Below are 18,241 nucleotides of genomic sequence, written 5' to 3'. Positions count from 1 at the left end.
AAGTAAAGATGTGTTTATCACTGTAAGCTTTTCAATAATTTGATAAAATATGCTTGTTAGTTTGAATCATCAACCATTTTCTAGCATCATGGTGAGAAATCCAGAGACAATGAGCAGCTTCTTTGTGATCCCAGTGAACTAATGACTAAGCCTGTGAAAAAGGATGTGAGCTCTAAGTACAGACAGCATTGATAAGTATCTGCTCCACATTCTCTCAGGTGGGATATCATCCGTGGTTACTGCTGAGAAGGGCAAAAGTGAAGAGGTCAATGATGACCTTGACTTTCAGCATTCAGTCAGACAAGATATTGATAGAGTATACAACCTGCCAGATGCTCCTTAAATGTTAATGTGCAAATATTTCATAGTGCATTACAGATCGCCAAAGGAATTATTCAAATAAAGAGTGAATGCAAAGACAACTAGCTTATTTTATAGGAATTTAATCTATTATAATAATGTAAACATTTGGATATAATTGGATTTAAATTGCTTTAAATTGGTGGAGATAAACCAGTGATTAAAAGATTCAAAATATCACCATTTCTTTCATGAACCATTTATCTTGTTGTGTGCAATTTAATTGTCCATTATTTCTCGGTTTCTTTCTGGGAGTGGAGATCTGCCCAGGTGTAGGCTGAAATAAAATAGTGAAGTTTTTGTAAGAGGAACTCTTCACCCCAAGTGCAGTGCTACAATTAAAAGAAAGGATTCGGCACGACAAAGCTTGCTGCTCGTTTTAAGTGAGAACATTAGATCATTTACACCAAATAAATGAGGAGGTGCTCGGGAGAAAAGAATGTGAATGGAAGAAAATATTATTAAGCAAGCACAAGGCAAGACAATAATGAAAAAAAATGCATCATTTTATGTATGCTAGGTCTCAATGGTAAAGATATTAAGGGCTGAAAAAGACTTATAAAGCAGCTTTGATTGAATGGCCTGTTTACTTGCAGTGCCTGCAGTGGTAATGGGATGTTTCCTGTTTCTTACTGGTCCTGGTGCTCATGATCCATCTCTTCAAATTTCTCTTGATCTCACGATACATTAACACTAATAGTTATTGCATCCAAGCTCACCTGATGCCAGCAGCAGTTTTATTCTACACATCCCTATCTCTCTTACTGCACAGTCTGAGGGTACTGGAACAGACCAATGGACATATTAAGGTGGAGAACACTTGCATGAGATTTTAACATAAACTTCATGATTCATTGGGATGCAAAAAACTGAAACACAGTAAGGTTCCTTGCACATCTACAGTCTCTGGCAGATTGTACAATCTATCGATACCTTGGCTAAGTGAGAGCATGGGTTCAAAGAAAAGAGATTGTTTAGGTTTAGGTCACACAGATAGTGATTCATATATGGAAACCTAGGCAGGGCTAGGTAGATGCTAAACATCCTATCGTACTGTTGGAAGAATAGAAGGATATTCACTTAGATAAAGAATAACAACAGACTTGCATTTATATAGCACATTTCTAAGGTATCCTCAGTCCCCTACACTACTCCCTATATACTCATGACTGCGTGGCCAGATTCTGCTCTAACCCCATCTACAGGTTTGCAGATGATACCACCACAGTGAACTGTATCTCAAATAATGCTGAGTCAGAGTACGGGAAGGAGATAGAGAGCTTAGTAACATAGTGTCATGACAATAACTTTTCCTTCAATGTCAGCAAAACAAAAGAGCTGGTCATTGACTTCAGGAAAGGGGGCGGTGTACATGCTCCTGCCTAAATCAATGGTGTTGAGGTTGAGAGGGTTGAGAGCTTCAAGTTCCTAGGAGTGAACATCACCAATAGCCTGTCCTGGTCCAACCACGTACACACTATGGCCAAGAAAGCTCACTAGTACCTCTACTTCCTCAGGAGGCTAAAGAAATTTGGCATGTCCCAGTCGATCCTTACCAATTTTTATCAATGCACCATAGAAAGCATCCTAGCTGGATGTTTCACGGCTTGGTGTAGCAACTGCTCTGCCCATGACTGCACGAAACTGCAGAGAGTTGTGGACACAGCTCAGCACATCACAGAAACCAGCCTCCCCTCCATGGACTCTATACTTCTTGGTGCCTCAGTAAAGCTGCCAGCATAATCAAAGACCCCACCAACCCCAGACATTCTCTCTTCTCCCCTCTCCCATTGGGCAGAAATACAGACGCCTGAAAGTACGTACCACCAGACTCAAGGACAACTTCTATCCCGCTGTTATAACGGTTCCCTAGTACGATAAGATGTACTCATGATCTCACCTCTTGACTCTCTACCTCGTTATGACCTTGCATCTTATTGTCTACTTGCACTGCACTTTCTCTGTAGCTGATACACTTTATTCTGCATTCTGTTATTGTTTTACCCTGTACTACCTCAATGTACTGTGTAATGAATTGATCTGTATGAACAATATACAAGACAAGCTTTTCACTGTACCTTGGTACATGTGACAATAATAAATCAATTCCAATTCTAACAATACAATTACATTTCTCAACTAATGAAGCACTGTTGAAATGCAGTCACTATTGTTACTTAGACAAATGCAAAGATATGTTCTTTTAAGAATAAAATAGATATTCTTTCCCTGCAACTCCCCACCAGACTTGCTCATCCCCACTCTCTACCCTTCTCTTTTTCCAGGCTCTGTACTTCATCTTTGACATTTACTTTAGACAAGAGGTAATTGGTCTGAAAGATTAAATGTTTATCTCTCTCCTCATTTGTTTCCTGACCTGCTGGATGTTACCACCATTGGATGTAGTCATGTTGGCAGACTGGTCTTTGGAAAGCAAATGTTATTAAAGCTATAGAAAGAGATATTAAAACTTAGTTTTAGGAGTTGCCTTAAAGGAGGAGAGTGGCTAAGAGATAGAGACAGAGAGGTTTAAGCAGGGAAGTCCAAAGCTCAGGACAACAAATGGCACAGTTATCAGTGGTGAAGAGATTAAACTCAGGGGTGCCCAATGGAATAGCATTGCTTAGAATTTTTTTAAATTTTCAAACATTTGAGGAATTAATTCCATATCTCTGGCAATTTGCATACATTGCAGGTCACTGACAGATCTGGATATTTTAATTTACCAATCTCTAAGCAAAAAAAATTTCAAACAGAACAAAGCAATGATTAAAAAGAATTCTGAATAATTAACTAGAATTTTTGGGCATAGCTTGAAAATACTTGCTTTAATCCATCAAATATTCAGTTATTAGAAAATTAAATGTTAAATGTAAAAGCTTGATATGACCAGCGTATTTTAACATAGGATGCTTCTCATTATCTTACCGGTGGTCGGATGGTAAATAGTGTGAAAGTTGCATCTTTTTATTGAAATATTAATTATATCAGCTATAGATGCATTCCTATTTTCATCGTTGATACTTGTAATATATTACATATGTAAATTTTTATGAATTGCTTCAAATAGAATTTAGTGCTGTCAATTTGCATATGTATGCTTTGTAAGTTGAAGAAAAGAAAGTTAATTTTAATGATATCCTTTGGCTAAATTGTATGCTTCATATATATCCCAGCATTATTAAAGCCTTCAGCACTATAACCAGCATACGTATGTGTGCAAAGGTCTTGCATCAACATAAGTCTATATAAAATAGAACATGAATTCTAGACAACAAATAATTATAAAGAAAAGCTTGAGGTAAAAGAGACCCTTTAAATATTCAAATATAAGTCAAGGGAAAAACATACAACAAAATTGAAAATTCCAAAACAGATTTGGGAAAGCAGATAAAGAAATGGAGAAGATCAGAGTGAAATTATAACACATTACCCTGAAGAATATTGAATCACTGAATATATTTGCGACTGAGATATAACAGACTTTTGGTCTCTGAGAGTCACGAGTTCTAGGGAACCTGCAGAAAATTTTTAAAAATCTGCATATGCTGGAGATATGAAATGAAAACAAAAAGTGCTGGAAAAACTCACTAGGTTATGTGGTATTTGTGAGCAGAGAGAAACAGTTAACATTTCAGGTTGAAGATCCTTCATGCAGGAAAATGGAGGTGAGGCCAAAGTCAGATCAGCTGTGATCTTCTCGAATGGCAATGCAGGCTTGAGGGATCACATGTCCTACTTTTCATACTCTTATCCTACAAGGTAAGATAAATGAAAGCACACAAATCCTATACAGGCTCTGCCATTCAATATCATGACTAAAATAAAGACCTCAAGTCCAACATGTCACCCAATTCCCAGATCTCTGATTCGCTTATTGCCCAAGTAGAAATACAATGCTAAAATAAAGACCAATTAGGAATGAAGGTGGAAACAGGAAGAAAAAGATAAGGAACAAAAGGATGAAACATTTTGCTGCAACTTGGAAGCAAATGGTATCTGTCAGCCTCTCCTGGATGTGGTAGTTGTTGCAGAAACACAACCTCCCAAGAGCCGATGTTCAGTTGACCCTTTAAGGAGAGCTACCCAATACTCTTTTCTCTCACTGCACTATTACATTGTTTATCAGTTGACAGCTGAAAGCCATTAAACAGCCCCTGCCACCTCACAGTGAATCACCCCACAAGCCTAATGGGTGGTTTCCTGTCAAGATGTTTCGATATTCAAGTAAATCAATTGTAATCACTCATACTCACAGCAGTGTCACAGCTAGAAAGTGAGATTGCCAGGAAACAGTACTGTTCCTTTGATTACCATATTATGAAATAGATCAAGACAGCTAATTCATTTCAAACTGCTTTGGAAATAGAAATAAGGGTAGACTACAATATTAAAATTACTAGAGTGATGATCCAGAGATACAGCAGCTAGGATATTTAAAATCGAGTAATTAAATAAATCCTGGAATAAAAGTTATTATCAATAATAGTGATCATGAATCTTCTGGGTCATTATAAAGACCCCTCTGGTTCACTCTTGTCATTTAGTGAAGAAAATCTTCTGTCCTAACACAATCTGGTCTGTGTGTGACTCTAGACTCTAATGTGATTAACTCTTAATACAGCTAACCACTCAAGCCAATCAGTAAATGCCAACCGTAGTATATTGTGAATTCTCCGGAATTCATATAGAGCTGAGCATTTCTTTCACCTATTGACACTGAACAGTCAGACCACCAGGCTGTGCTCCTTCTCCCTGCATACAAACAGAAGCTGAAACAGGAGGATCCAGTACAGAAAGTTGTACAGTGCTGGTCTGAGGAAATAGATGAGTTTCTATGTGACTGCTGGTCCATGTTCAAAGACTCAGCTGCCAGCCTGGATGAGTATGTCACCACCATAACGGACTTTATCAGCAAGTGTGTTGAGGACTGTGTACAAAGAGGACAATCTGGGTGTTCCCAAATTGTACACCATGGATGAATCAGGAGATCCACTCCCTACAGAAGTCTAGGACTGCAGCATTCAAATCAGGTGACCCTGACCTTTACAAGAAATTGATACGACTTTTGTAAAGCTATCAGAGATGCCAAGAGACAATATCAGTACAGAATTGAGTCCCAGACCAGACCAGTTGTGGCAGGGCTATAACGGGCTACAAAACGAAGTCAGGCAGCATCGCCGACAACAGCGTATCCCTTCCCAATGAGCTTAACGCATTCTATGCACATTTTGAACAGAAGGAGATTAGTACGTCACCACCCACCCCGACAGCCTCCAATGCACCTTACACCACTGAGGACGTAAGATCCGGAGAGTGAACCCACGGAAAGCATCTGACCTGGCTGTGTCGTCAGATCCTGTGCAGATCAACTGGTGGGGGTATTTGCAAACATATTTAACCTCTCCCTGCTTCAATTTGAGGTTCCCACCTGCTTTAAGAAGACCACTATCATCCCAGTACCTAAGAAAAACAAGGTAACGTGCCTTAATGACTACTGCCCAGTGCTCTGACATTCACCATCATGAAGTGATTCGAGAGGCTGGTCATGGCATGAATCAACTCCAGCCTCCCAGGCACCCTCGACCGACTGCAATTCGCCTACTGCCGAAATAGGGCTACAGCGGACGCCATCTCCCTGGCCCTACACTCATTCTCTCGAGCATCTGGATAGTAAAGACACCCAAGTTAGACTATTGTTTATTCACTGCAGCTCCACCTTCAATACTATAATTCCAAGCAAGCTCACCACTAAACCCCGAGACCTGGGACTCAACACCTCCCTTTGTGAATGGATCCTTGACTTCCTGACCAACGGACCGCAATCAGTAAGGATAGGCAGCAACACCTCTGGAATGATTATTCTCAGTATTGGTGCCCCACAAGGCTGCATCCTCAGCCCTCTACTCTACTCCCTATACACACATGACTGTGTGACCAGATTCTGCTCTAACTCCACCTACAACTTTGCAGATGATACTACCATAGTGGGCTGGATCTCAAATAACGATGAGTCAAAGTACAGGAAGGAGATAGCTTAGTGACATGGTGTCATGACAACCTTTTCCTTAACATCAGCAAAACAAAAAAACTGGTCATTGACTTCAGGAAGGAGGCCGGTGCACATGCTCCTGTCTGAGGTCGAGAGGGTTGACAGCTTCAAGTTCCTAGGAGTGAACATCACCGATGGCCTGTCCTGGTCCAACCACATAGACGTCACGGCCAAGAAAGCTCACCAGCACCTCTACTTCCTCAGGAGGCTAATGAAATTTGGCATCCCCTTTGACACTCACCTACTTTTATCAATGCACGATAGAAAGCATTCTATCTGGATGTATCATGGCTTGGTATGGCAACTGCTCTGCCTGGGACCACAAGAAACTGCAGAGAGTTGTGGACACAGCTCAGCATATCATGGAAACCAGCCTCCCCTCCATGGACTCTGTCAATACTTCTCGCTGCCTTGGTAAAGCAGCCAGCATAATCAAAGACCCCACCCACCCCTACATTCTCTCTTCTCCCCTCTCCCATTGGGCAGAAAATACAAAAGCCTGAAAGCACATACCACCAGGCTCAAGGACAGCTTCTATCCAGCTGTTATAAGACTATTGAATGGTTCCCTTATACGATAAGATGGACTCTTGACCTCACAATCTACCTCGTTATGACCTTGTACCTTACTGTCTACCTGCACTACACTTTCCCAGTAGCTGTGACACTTTACTCTGCATTCTGTATTATTTTACCTTGTACTACCTCAATGGACTGTGTAATGAATTGATCTGTATGAATGGTATGCAAGACGAGTTTTTCACTGTACCTCGGTACAAGTGACAATAATAAACCATTTTCTAATTCCAATTCCTTATTGTGGAATCAATCTTCAACTGAAATTGCAAGTCTGGTTCAACATGTTTCAATAATTAACCGTTGCTATAGCCCTTAAAATGATTGCAAACTCACCAACCTTAAAGGAACCATTCCACTCGCCATTGGCACAACAACTTCACCAGTGACGCCCACATCCTGTGAAGGAATAAACAAAAGATAAAATCTGCAAAAGAAATTGCTTCTCAAAGCCTATCATTTGAATTCCCAAATAGTTACTGAAGTTATCTTCCTATTACTCAAAGTGTCAGGATCTGCTTTAAACAACAGAAATCACTTTGTAAAAGATAAAGTTGACAAGTTAAGACCCTAAAGTGGGGTAAGGCAGATTTTGATAGGGTATGACAGGATCTATGAGAGGTAGATTGGGAGCAGCTGCTAAAGAGGCAAAATGACACCCAATAAGTGGGAGATGTTTAAAAGTGAGGTGGTAAGAGTTCAGAGTCAGTATGTCCCTGTGAAGCAAAGATGGTAAGTTTAGGGAACCCTGGTTAATGAAGGATATTGAAGGTTTGATCAGAAAAAGGAGGCATTTGTCAGCTATAGGAAATTGTTATCAAACAAGTCACTTAAGGTTCATAGGGGATATAGGAGAAAATTTGAGAAAGAAGTTAGGAGGGCAAAAAAAGGTCATGAAATGACCTTGGCAAGTAGGATTAAGGAGAATCCTAAAACCTTTAATATTAGAAGCAAGAGGGTAGCTAGGGAAGGAACAGGTCCCGTCAGGGTCCAGAAGGGTAATCTATTCATGCAGCCAGGTGAAATGAGCAAGATCCTACATGAATACTTCTCATCTGTATTCACCAGGGAGAAGGACGTGGAGGCTGGAGAGCTAAGGGAGGGATAAGCTGATATTCTAGAGCACATCTGTATCATGAAGGTGGAAGTGCTAGCTCATTAGGGTGGATAAATCACCAAGGCTGGGCAGGATCTATCCCAGGATGCTAAGGAAGAAAGGGACTAGATCACTCAGGCTCTGATAGAGGTCTTTGCATCTTCATTAGCCACGAATGAGGTACCAGAAGACTGGAGGATAGCTAATGTTATTCACAAAGAGCAGTAAGGACAAGCCTGGAAACTACAGACTGGTGAGCCTTACATCAGTAGTGGGAAGTTGTTGGAGCAGATTCTGAGAGACAGAATCTATGCTCACTTGGAAAGGCAGGGACTGATTAGGAGCAGTCAGAATGGTTTTGTACGAGGGAGGTCATGTCTCATAAATCTGAGTTTTTTGAGCAGGTAATTAAGGAGTCTGATGAAGGCAGGGCAGAAGATGTCATCTATATGGATTTCAGTAATGCTTTTGACAAGGTCCTGTACGGTAGGCTGGTCCAGAAGGTTAAAGCACAAGGGATCCAAGGTGTGTCAGTAAACTGGATCCAAAATTGGCTGGGTTATAGGAAATGGAGAGTAGTGATGAATAGGTGTTTTCTGACTAGAAATCTGTAATAAGGGGTGTACTGCCGGGATCGATGCTGGGACCTTTGTTGTTTGTAACATATATATAAACGACTTGGATAAGAATGTACGAGATATGATTATAAGTTTGCCGATGACACAAAAATTGGTGGAGTCGTCAATAATGAAGAAAGTTGTCTTAAGATACAGCAGGACATGGATCAGCTGGAAAGTTGGGCAGAGCACTGGCAGATGAAAAGTAATCCAGACAAGTGCAAGGTATGCACTATGAAAGGTCAAATTCTGTTAGGACATATAGAGTAAATATGTTGGCAGGGATTTTAGGAGTGTTATTATACAAGGAGACCTCGGGTTGCAAGTTCATAGCTACCTGAAAGTGGCAATACAGAGGGATAGGGTAGTGAAAAAGGCATTTGATATGCTTGCATTTGGTACGTTTGCCTCCTATACTTTTGAGTATAAGAGTTGGGACATCATGTTGCAGTTGTACAAAACATTGGTTAGACTGCATTTGAAGTATTGTGTATAGTTCTGGTTGCCACACTGTCTGGTAGCCATAGAGAGAGGACAGAAGAGATTCACCAGGATGATGCCTGGAATGAAGGGCTGTATTTGAAAGGAGAGGTTGCTAGGCTGGGTTTATTCTCACTGGAACACAGGAGGCTGAGGGATGATCTTTATGAGGTTTACAAAATTATGAGGGGCATAGATAGGATAGATAGTCAGAATCTTTTTCCCAGGGCAAGGAAATCTAGAGCTAGAGGGTACAGGTTTAAGGTGAGAGGCAAGAAATCTAACGGAGATCTGAGGGGTAAGTTTTTCACACAGAGCAGTGAATATTTGGAACAAGGTGCCAGAGGAGGTAGTGGAGGCAGGTACTATTACAACATTTAAAAGGCATTTGGACAGGTACTTGAATGGGAAAGGAGGAGCAGGATACAGGCCTAATGCAGGCAAATGGGACTAGTGTAAATAGGTGTCAAGGTCAGCTTAGACAAGGTGGGCTATAAGGTCTGTTTCTGTGCTGTACAATTCTATGATTCTATAACAATAAATGCTGGCACCCACAAATAATTGAAAAAAGAAGAGACTCACACTCGTGTATCTGACTGACCATCCCACAACCCAGTCTTGCATGGTCACTCCTGAGTAGTCCCAATCTACAGTGCTCTGGACCTAAAGTGCCAGGCCCAATCCTTTCTCTGGAGACAAAAGAGACTGCAGATGCTAGAATCTGGAGCAACAACCAACCTGCTGGAGGATCTCAGTGGGTCAAGCAGCAGTCCTGATGCAGGGTTTCGATCCAAAATGTTGACAGTTCCCTTCCTCCCACAGATGCTGCTCGACCTGCTGAGTTCTTCCAACAGATTGTTTGTTGCTCCAATCCTTTCTCTATCTTCCTACGCTGCCATCTGCAAACAACCTTTTTTTCTTCTGCCAGATTCAGAATGGCAGGGTCAATGGAGGAAAAGCCAGAGGATGTATTTTTAAAAAGTCTTCTTTGAGTGTTATAAAACTTCTATCCCACTGACCTTCAAGAGTTATTTGACTTAATAACACATAATCAATATGTCAGCAGAACAGTAGCTCCTGCGATTAAATGAGCAATGGGTATGAAATTGGCTAAGTTGAGAAAGCAGAGTCATGATGAGTGGTTGCATTTCATACAGGAGAAAAGCAAACAGTGGTGTTCTCCAGTGATCATTGCAGGTACCACTGTTCTTTTGATTTATGTCTTGAATATAAAGGGCTTAACTTCAAAGTCTGCAAACCCTGAAATATAGTAAACAGTGAAGAGGATAGGACAGGCTTCAGGAAGATGTAGAGTGCCTGGTCAAGCGGGCTGCCTCATGGAATATGAAACTTAGCACAAAGGAGTACGAAGGGATTCATTATTATAAGAAAAATGAAGACATTTCTCTGATATAATTAATAAAGACATGTTAGAACAGGCACCTGGGTGTTTAGAAATACAAATCTACGATTATGACAGAACAAGTTGGGAAAGAAAAACATCAGGGATCCTTCGGTTTATAGACAAGGAAGTTAAGCTGAACCTTGATACATATATTAAAGAAAGATGACTGGTGGGTCCCAGCTGGAGTATTATGGTCAGTTCTAGGTGCCACACTTCAGGAAAGATGTCAAAGCCTCAAAGAAGATGGAGAAGGTTTTTCCTGGATTGGTAACAGGAATGAAAGGCCTCAATTATATGGACAGACAGGGGAAGATAGGATTGTTCTCCTTAGAGCAGAGCAGGTTATGGGGAGATATGTTCCACCTCATGAAAGTTTCCAACTCATGAAAGGTTTCTGATAGATTGAATAAAATGAAACTGTCTTCAGTGACAAAAGGGACAGTAACCGGAGGGTAGAAATGTAAGGTAATTTCCAAAAGGACTAAAGGCAACCGGAGGAAAAATATTTTGATGCTGAATGTTGTTGAGATCTGGACCACAGTGAAAGTTGATGGGTGAAATTGGGTCACTCTTTCAAAGGTCCAGCAAAGGTATGAAGGGCTAAGTGGCCTTATTCCATTCTGTATCAATCTATGAAAGTACGCAGAGGATCACTTCCTCTACTGCTGCAATGAGGCAGCATTCCCACCACCGCCCTGGGCCTATTCCAGCTTCCGTCTGGCAGTCTCTGCAAAACAGTGGAAACTGGAGCAGCCAGCGCACACATAGCACATAGTGAAGGGCAGCCCAGTAATTGTCCAAACGCAGGCAGGAGATGGGGTTAAGGTTTGCAGGGATAGGCCTGTCTCTCCAGGTCTGCCCCCTTTTTAGTCACCAGTCTGCCCAGTTTCAGGGTTGCAGAAAAATATTCAGCTCATGTTGTGAGAAGCAATAGCGGACAGAGATAAACAAAGTTGACTCTGCATCATCGAATAATATGCCTTACTCTTGCCCACTGAAGGGTAAATTTTAAGTATAATAATTCCAGCATTAAAGAAGCAAAGAACAACGCTCCCAAAAACTTCCATCTGAAGCATCTCCAATCCCTGATCCTTAAGGGCAGTTTTAAACAGCTCACACTGTCATTATCTCAGGAAAATGATGAGGATGTTGTTAAAAGTAATACTTCTGCATCATTATAGTAAATTTTGAGAGATCCTCTTTAGCTCTGGAGCATAGTCCCTGACCCCTTCCATTGTATCAGTTGAAATGTGAACCTAGTACTACTGTGCAGACTTTTAATGTTCTAGAAGGAAAAGGTAATAGGGTACATATAGGAGGAGTGCCGTGACTGGTTTTGATTGATTACAGATCAGCTTGAACCTGGTAACATAGCCACAGCCATATATGTTAAACATATAAAAAGTGTATGTGTTGAAACCTGAGTGTGTGTATATTGTGAGTCTGTGGATAAAAGGTGTGTGCTTTTGCCTGTTATATGAATCTGATTGCTGGCTATATATCCCTTCTTTTGTGTGTGTGTGAATTTACCTGTGTGCGTGTGCCTGTCAGTACATGTATGTCTTTGGGTATGTGTGTCAATGGGCTCATGTGTATATTTTTGCCTGTATAAATGTGTCTTTGGCTATGGTCATGTGTTTTTGCCTGTGTGTGTCTGAGCTTCTTCGTGCTGCACTGCCATCTTTTGGTTGTCACCATCTCATTCACGATTAATCGAGCCACTGACTTACATCACTGGATAGGTCAGAGCGTTTCAAAGTGAGGAAATCTTTGTTATTCAAACACACCCACAAACCCACCCTCTTTATTTTCTGCTTGAAAAGAAAAGGAAGCTTCCTAGTTCCTGATGCAATCTATTATCATAAATTATTAGGGCAGTTCAATTTGGGAACTGCAGGATGTGAAATGCAATCCTTTATCAGAAATCTCGGATATTCACAACACAGGAGACCATTCAGCCTATTATCTCCATGCCAGCCAAAAAAGGGATAATTCCATGCCATTTCTCAGTAGGGGAATAGTAAGTGTTCACCCAGATACTTCTTAAACTGATGAGGGTTTCTGCCTCTATCACTCTATCACCATACATACCCCCACAACATTTGGGTATAACAATTCTTGATCAACTCCCCTTTAATCTTTCTATCAATTACTTTAAGATAATGAATCCATGGATTCTGGATATGTAGAAGAATAAATGGTGTCTTTTGACTATATTGCGGCTGATGGGCTACTTGACATTCTACAAGAGGACTATGTTTGCAGTCAACAGTAAATTTTGGCTTGGAGCCAGCAGGTCTGCAGAAGACTGCTGAAACCAGACTTTGAAATAAAACAGGGTGCGAGGTCAGCATTGAAAAGTCAGCCTTGAGCACACTGATAAGGGGAACTGATTGGTGTTGTTCTTTGTCTTACCTTGATCTATGTAATACATTGATTAAGTTCTTAAGTGCGTGACAACCTTAACTGGACTAGTCACGTGATATAGCTGTTGTTTTAACATATAAAATAAGCTTGTAACCTTCTGTATGTTAGTCTGGGTGACAGTGGAGATTGCCGCCCACTCTCCATGGTACCATGTAAAATAAAGCCTTGGAACGAAACTCGGTCTCTTATTGTAGATTAAATTATCGTCTCTTATTGTAGATTAAATCAGAGTTTCTACGACAGGATAATAAGGAAATTTAGGGATATGGGGATAGTGCCAAAGAATTAAAGCTGAGGTAAATGACCATCATAATCTTATTGAATGCAGAAGACTTGTGAGGGGCTAAATGACCTATTTCTTATGTTATCTCCATTAATCAAACACATCAACCCTTTTTATGGCTAACTTTTATACACGAGGTTTCAAACTTTAATCAATGCTTCCAAGCCATAACAAAAGATCATCTGAACTCAACAATTTTGAAAAACAATAAAGTAAAATGCTACTAAAAAATAAAGAACTTTTACTAACTTAAATTTGCAAAAAAAATTCAAAGTCTAAGTCAAGTTTATTGTCATCTGCACAAGTACATGGATGCACAGGTGCAATGAAAAACTTATTTGCAGCAGTATCACAGGCACATAGCAAAATATGAGCAGCATTCACATGAAAAACATAAATTAAACAATTTTTATTAAAAAAAACAATTTTTAAAAAAGTCTATTTTAGTGCAAAATGATCAAAGTTTCATAATTTGTTGCATTCTCTATTAATACTTTTAACATAATAACATTGAAATGTAACATAAAATGATTGCTATCTCGTACCTTATAATTAGGGTTGTCAAGTGATATTAAAAAAAAGTAATCAAAATGAATCGTGCTATTCATCAATATACCGATATGCTTGAACAGTGCAAAAGGAATACTTTATGTGGGGGAGTGGTGAGGAGAGTGCCACAAGACAGAGGAGAGCTGGCACTGAATCAAACCAAACCAAACCATGGCTTTAAATCAAAGGAGCCAAGTCAAGACTGTATGTGAAGTGGAGCTTTCCTTGCATCTCTGTCTCCCTCCGGGCATCTGCCTTCCCCTCACTTTCCATCTTTTACCCACCACCACCCATCACCCCCCCCCCCCCCCCCGCACCCTTCCACCACACTATCCCCCAATACACACACACAGACACACACATGCACCTCCCTCTCTCCCACTCCTCTCCTTACTCCCCTATTAATGGGTAAACTACGCAGGACTCTTTTTACAGATCCTATCTAAACTTTCTGTTAACAGTCCCCACAGCCAAACACTCACAGACTGCTCAATAGAACTTTCCAGTTCTTTTGGGCAACATCCTTTTAAATCTCCTCTGCACCCTCTCCAGTTCTCTCACATCCTTCCTGTAGTCATTTAGCCATAGAGTAATACAGCACAAAAACAGGCCTCTTGGCCCAACTCAGTGTAATGTGGTGTCCAGAACTGACAGTATCCTAGTTATGGCCCAACTATGGTTTGTACAGTTCCAGCAGAGTCTCTGTGCACTTTGTATTCTATGCCTCAGTAAATAATACCCTGCATGCCTTCTTATCTACCTTATCTACCTGCCCTACTATATTCAGGGATCTGCAGATCTGTACTCCCAGGTTCCCCACGTTCCTCTACACTTCTCAGAATCCTACTGTTTATCACGTATCCCTCTGTGTTGTTTGCCCTCTCCAAGATGTATTGCTTCACACTTTACCAAATTGAGTTTAATGCGGGAAAGTGCACGATCATGCACTTCAGTAAGAGGAATCAAAAGATAGATTATTACTGAAGTGGAAAGAGACCGCAAATGACTGAAGTAAAGAGGGATCTGGGTGTCCTTGTGCATGAATCAGAAAAAGTCAGCAGGCAGGTAGTTAAGTGGACAAGTAGCATGTTGGCCTTTATTGCACCCTCATTTGTGAAGAGGAACACAAGGTATTCATTTGGAATCATACTCACATCTTCCACACTCGGTTAGCCTTTTGGTCTCTGATGGTTTCTACACTTCCCTTTGTAACTTCTTTCTCTTTGCATATTCATAAAACATATTTAGGCTTTCCTTGATCTGGGCAATGAGAGAACCAACATCCTTACTAATCTATCCATGTCAGGTGCATCTCCATAACATTATCTGCAGGAGTGACCAGTGCCCGGTTTTGCAGAAACGAAGTCCTGTCTTCATATCAGGGGCACATGCCATAATGTGTGTAGCATATGCTTCATACTCTGTGAGATAGATTCAGAACCGACTTGACAGCTCAAAAATGAGCACTGTGGACAACATCAGAAATAGGGATGTACACTACCACAATCTGTAATCTCATGGCATGGCAAATCCCACGATCTACCATTACCATTAAATAAGGGGGCCAGCTCTAGTTTAATGCAGAGCAGCACCAAGCATGCCTAAACATGAAGTGCCAACCTGGCAAGGTTCCCATCATAAGGCTGCATGTGTGCAGATTGCAAAATATCATGCAATTGACAGAACTAAGCAATCCTACAACCAACTGATCAGCTCAAAGCTCTGCAGGTGTGCCACTCCTAGTTATGAATCTTGGTGGAGAATTAAACAATTAATGGGAGGAAGAGATTGCACGAACATCCCAATCCTTAATGATGCTGGAGCTCATTGCATGAGTGCCAAGGACTGGAGCACTTGCAAGCAGGTTCAACCTCTTTCAGATTACACAACCACTTCATCCTGTCTTTCAATCACTTCATCCTTTCTTTCTCCCGAGGTTCCACTACCACAGAAACCAGTCTTCAACCAATTCAATTTACTCCACATGCCATAAGAACAGGCCTGGAGTGCTGGATGAAGCGAAAACTATACCGGAGACAACATTCAAAACTAATACTAAATAATTTTTGCAGCATTCAACTTTATTTCTCTTCCCTTATGGCATTTTATTTACACCTTCCCCTGATGCAGTTTTACCACTTTCCTTCAAATGGCAACACCACCACTTGTGTCATTCATCCTCTCCCAGTCTCCACCCTATCACATACCTACCCTTTTGCCCGCTTCACCCCTCTCTTCTCATTTCATTTCTAACTTTTCCTAGTTCTGATGAAAGCTCATTGGTCTGAAGTGTTAATTCTGTTTCTCCCTCCACAGATGCTACCTGACCTATTGAGCATTTCTAATATTTTCTGTTCTTATTTCAGACATCTGCAGTTTTTTATGAAAATAATAACTGTGAAAGCCTGAATTAGTCTGTAAATATTGCAGAGTTGTGATTCTTGTGGTTGGATTGCAGAGTATCTACGCAGTGCATTGGACATGAAATGTAAAGTATCCAGTCTTAACCTCTGGAGCAATACGGATGACACTAATGAAGTTGTAATTAAAATTAAAAGGAAGTGCAAGAAAGAAGAGGACATTGCTGATAAACTTGTTCAATGCTGAATTGGGGATTGCATTGAATCAAGCAGATAGACCACTTGGTGACACAAGAGCCTGCAGACGCTGGAATCTGAGGCAACAAACAAGATGCTGGAGGAACTCGGAACTCAGCAGGTCAGGCAGTATCTGTGGAGCGAAATGGACAGTCAACGTTTTGGTTTGAGACTGTTCACTTGGTCCAGGGGAATAGTCTTGAGCCAAAACATCAGCTGTCCATTTCCCTCCACAAATGCTGCCAGACCCCTTAGTGATCTGTTTTGCAAGGATCCCTGTTCAGCCAGCACTCTGCTAGATCCAGGTCAGCTTTTCAGCAAGTATTTGAAAATGACTTGTGACATATTGCAGGTATGGTGAGTAATAAAAAATAACCAAGACCTTTGATAAAAGCCCTGAGATACATGGAGGTTCGGCCTGTTTAATTCTTTGACAACAAGAACGAAAATGTGAGGAATACTGTTATGACCAACTGAAAAACTTCAAGTGTGCGATTCCCTCTCCAACACCATTGCTTGAAAAATGGGCTGATACAATTTCTCTGTATACTGATTCTGCAAGCTATACATTTACCCTGATTTTAGAGGAATATGAGACCTCACCACTTGTTAGACATTATACTTCATACTTTCTTCTGACATAGAAGGATACCATTCAGCTCATCCAATATGCATGTGTTATATTGACTTAGTTGCACTTATTGAGGACAAAATTGATTTCCTAGAGATTGGTTCATACAGTTCATACAGCCATAATCCAAAATTGATGTGAGTCGGAGTAAATTGAGTTAGTGATCATATCCAGTTGAAATCATGCCAATTCTAAGTTAAATTAAAGTTGGGATTCGTAGTGCCAGGTCTGATATTTTTCCAGCATCAGATGTATATCTGGTGACATCAATCAATACAGGATTAAATACTTCCCACCATTAAATGAAGTTTCCACATCCAGAAAACAACTGTTTTGCAGTCACAAAAGACTTGAGGCACATCCCACTGAGTTCTACTTTTAGACACCACTGCAATGCCCAGATGGTTCACAGTGAGCCACTTCACAAGGCAGCTCCAAATTCACTCAAGACTACTCATATACTCAAAATGTTCAGACTGTGCTCAAAGTAGAACATTCCGTTTTGGAGCATTTAGTTATTGAGGAAGTAATTTAATAGCTGCTTCAGTGGTCCCTCTGTCCATGGTCTAGCACACCAAAAAAAGTGAAATCTAATTTTTAGACATAGAGGTCTTGACGGAGGTTTTTTTTAATAATCAATATTAATAGATTTTGCCAAACAGTAATCAACACTGAAGTTCAGCCCTGAAGTGAGCCAAACAAAAACTGAAATATTCAAACCCATTGATTGGCGGAATAGTCTCCTATAAGATGGCATTATGCAAGCAAATCCAGGAGACTGACAAAGCGGCTTCATCATATTGTCAGAATGATGATTAACTCACAGGTCAATTCTTCAAACGTTCAGTCACCATTGTTTTAAATATCCAGGAGCTTGGAAGCAAAGATGTTAACCATGATGAATATATAATTGCAAAACAGAGAGAGTCCATGAAAAATTTATTGGTACTGGTAGCTTGGTCAGGCGCAGGTGTTACTGAATCAATTTCAGTGATGTCCATTGATGTGAAAGGAAAAAAATTGCAGGGCCAAAGGGAGAGAGTGGGAGAGTAGGACTACCTGGATTACTCTTTCAAACTTGACTGGCCAAATGCCTTCCTTCCTGCTGTAAATGTTCTGTGATATTCCCTCATTTTGAGTGTATAATGTCCTTGCTGCTTCTTCAAAGT

At 40.6% G+C, this 18,241-nt stretch overlaps 1 long non-coding RNA gene across 2 annotated transcripts in view; it reads right to left on the bottom strand.

Annotated features, from left to right (window-relative positions):
• Positions 1-18,241, bottom strand: part of LOC127579517 (uncharacterized) — a 47,125-nt gene that overhangs the window by 27,303 nt on the left and 1,581 nt on the right. For both annotated transcript variants that reach the window (XR_007957685.1, XR_007957686.1), the window contains exon 2: positions 7,328-7,386. This is a non-coding gene — a long non-coding RNA (uncharacterized LOC127579517). The remainder of the gene's footprint in view (positions 1-7,327; positions 7,387-18,241) is intronic.

Source organism: Pristis pectinata, chromosome 17 (genome assembly GCF_009764475.1).
Source record: "Pristis pectinata isolate sPriPec2 chromosome 17, sPriPec2.1.pri, whole genome shotgun sequence".
In the NCBI taxonomy this organism is placed as follows: Eukaryota; Metazoa; Chordata; class Chondrichthyes; order Rhinopristiformes; family Pristidae; genus Pristis; species Pristis pectinata.
Note: the sequence above shows the minus strand (reverse complement) of the source record. Positions and strands in the feature narration are given on the sequence as shown.